The sequence below is a fragment of the Tenrec ecaudatus genome, chromosome 9, assembly GCF_050624435.1.
Source record: "Tenrec ecaudatus isolate mTenEca1 chromosome 9, mTenEca1.hap1, whole genome shotgun sequence".
In the NCBI taxonomy this organism is placed as follows: Eukaryota; Metazoa; Chordata; class Mammalia; order Afrosoricida; family Tenrecidae; genus Tenrec; species Tenrec ecaudatus.
Window position 1 is genome coordinate 98,383,038 of NC_134538.1, and position 3,013 is coordinate 98,386,050.

A 3,013-nucleotide genomic window follows, 5' to 3' on the forward strand; every position below is an offset into this window, starting at 1 on the left:
AGCTCTCTCCTGATAGCACAGGGAGTCAAAATCTCGCCGTCCTCACTTCCAAGGAGCATTCTGATGATACTTCTTCCAACCAAACTAAACCTGGTTGTCCTTCTTCCAACCCAGCCAAGCCAAGCCCATTGCTAGCCATTTATTCTGACTTATAATGACTCACCCTATAAGGCAGCGTAGAACTCAGACAGCCTGATCTTTCTCCTTCAGAGTGGCTGGGACGTTCAAACTGCTGACCTAATGGTTAGTAGTCCAATTCTTAACCTACTGCAGCACGACAGTAGAGCAATGAAAACGGTTAGGGAAGAAGTTGGACTTGGTATGAATCTTGAACAGATGCAACATTATTTTGTGTTGTGAAACCCACTGCCATCTAGTTGGTTCTGATTCACAGTGACTACATGGGACAGACATGCACTATAGGGTTTCTGAGGATGTAATGTTTACACCGGAAGAAAGCCTCATCTTTCTTATCAAGACTCCTTATATTCCAAAGGAAAAAGGAATAGTGCGTCTATTTAAGTGTATCAAGTGTTACAGCTCTTTTAGAATTTGTCTAGCGGTTTTCTGTTTTTGTCCAGAAAACCCCTTTTAAAAATAAAAAGCGTGTCCTAGAATGGTCACCTAACGAAAGCCATCAAGTCAATTCCAGTGTGCAATGACTCTCGAGGATGGGCAGGGGAGAATGGCCTCTGGGGTTTCCAAGGCAGAGTCTTCACAGACGTTGAACCCCTTGTCCTTCTTGGTTGGAGGGGCTGCTGTCTTTGACCTTAGTAGCCCACCTGTATCACTATGCCACCGCGGCCTTCAATCTTAAAATACCAGCCTTGCTTCCAGTAAGTTGATTCCGACTCATGACAACTCTGGGATCTCAAAGAACATAGAATTCTAGATTTTGTGTGTATGCTCAGGAAAAAATATAGAGCCAAGACAAACAAAATACAGCAAAAACCTCAATTCATTCTTTTTTTAATAATCATTTCATTTGGGGCTCTTACAACTCTTGTTACAATCCATACATCAATTATATCTGACATATTCACTTATATTTCATTTTCTTTTCTAGATATTTACTTTCCATGGAGCCCTTGGGTTCAGCTCTTCTTTTTTCCGCTCCCTCCTCCCCGCCATCCACCCCTCATGGGCCCTTGATACATTGTAGATTGTTAATTATTTTCAAACCTCTCACTGACTGCCGCCTCCCTTCCCCTCTGGCTTCGGTTGTTCTTCCCCCTGGATGGGGGTGTGTGGTTATGTGTCATTCACTGCGGTTGGTGTCCCCCTCCCTCCCCACTTCCAACTCCCTTCCCTCTACCCTTTTGTTATCTCTATTCCCATTCCCATTCCTGCTTCCATGAGTTGTTTAATCTCTTGTATATACCTATGTATATGCTCCCATCTAGTCCAAATTGGGAAGTGGCATTGGGTTCATCATAGCGAGGGGTGAGGAGGCCTCCAGGGATCAGAGGTATATTACATGGCCCATTAGTGCTCTACTGCACCCTGATTGACTCAACCCTTCCCTGTGACCCCTCTGTGGGGGGATGTTACATTGTCCATAGATGAGCTTTGGCTCTCTGCTCCAATCCTCCTCCATTCTCACCAATGCTTTTTCATTTGTTTGTTTACTGTTTATTGTGAGTCTTCTGATGCCCATTGCCCAGTCTTGATGACACCTCTTAGTCACACTGGCTGGTGTGCTTCCTCCATGTGGGCTTGTTGCTTCACTCTTGAGTGGCTGCTTGTTTAAACTTCAAGCCTTTACAACTCCAGACACTATATCTTTTAATAGCCAGGCATCATCCTCTGTCTTCACCACATCTGCTTATGCATCCCTTCTGTCTTCAGTGATCGTGTAGAGGGTGGGGTGGGCATCACAGAATGGCAATTTATTAGAGCAAAGTGTTCTTGTATTGAGGGAAGGTATGAGCCGAGGCCCAAGGCCCACCTGCAGCTTCAGTGTATTGCCTTATAAATATATGTACATTGGCCAATACCCCTATTGTTATGAGTTAATGTATTTATATAAGTGGGCACCGCTGTTAATCTCCCTATCTATGCCTTTGCTTCTTAGAGCTTGCCTCTTTCCTTTTGCCTCCTCCTGCCCCGCCATCACTTTCCCCCTTCTTCTACGCCTTAGTGCTTCCTCTCCAACTTTCTCTTTAAGTTTCTCCCTCTAGGTCAGTAATCCTTCAAAACCAAGTAGAAGCCATGTTTGAATAATATTACATTCTATTTATTAGACCATTAATCTGAAGCTATCTCGTATTTGTTTCACATAAATATCTCATTAAGCACACAAATAGTCAAATATTAACTCAAATATATATTTTAAAAGCTGTGGTAATGATTTGTGTTTTCTAATTTTAAACAGTACCTCCTCTTTGTCTTACGTCCTTGCCATAGTACCTGGTGCAAAGCTTTACATATCATAGAAATTTTTTTAAAAATCAATTAACAAATTAAAAAAAGTAAAATTCATACCCCTGTAGCTAAATGATGCTCCACTTAATGGTTATTTATTTAACCAACTCTTAGAAGTGTTTTTAGGAAAAGATCATATTAAATGGTTTTATGGAAGCATTTTTCTATCAAAGAAAATTATTTCTAAAGTCTAAGGATTTGTATATTCTTGTATCAATAAGAAGGTAAAAGTATCATTTTCTATTTCTTGTTCAATGTTAATTTCACTCTGAACTATGCTTTCCTTGGGAGATGTGTACAATATTCTTTATTTTAACCACTTGAGAACACTTTATTTTGATTAAATCAAAGGCATGTAAATAAGAACATCAGAAATATAAAATCATTAAAAATCCAGTGTGTGTGTGTGTGTGTGTGTGTGTGTGTGTGTTTGTGTGTGTGTGAAGTCATTTTTGAGTTTGAGTACAGGACTTAAGTGAGAAGTACCTTATAGTTTATCAGTCCTTGGGTTTTCCTTACTAACATAGTTATAAACATGGATGGCTGATCAAAATCGAAGAGAAGCAATATTAATTTTCAGAAGGGTTTT

General features: G+C 40.4%; 1 non-coding gene across 1 annotated transcript; it reads left to right on the plus strand.

The window, feature by feature from the left end:
• The first annotated feature begins 529 nt into the window (after window positions 1–529).
• On the plus strand, window positions 530–590 carry LOC142457527 (U7 small nuclear RNA). Its single transcript, XR_012786249.1, has one exon. It is a non-coding gene; the product is annotated as a U7 small nuclear RNA (small nuclear RNA).
• Window positions 591–3,013: the final 2,423 nt, after the last annotated feature.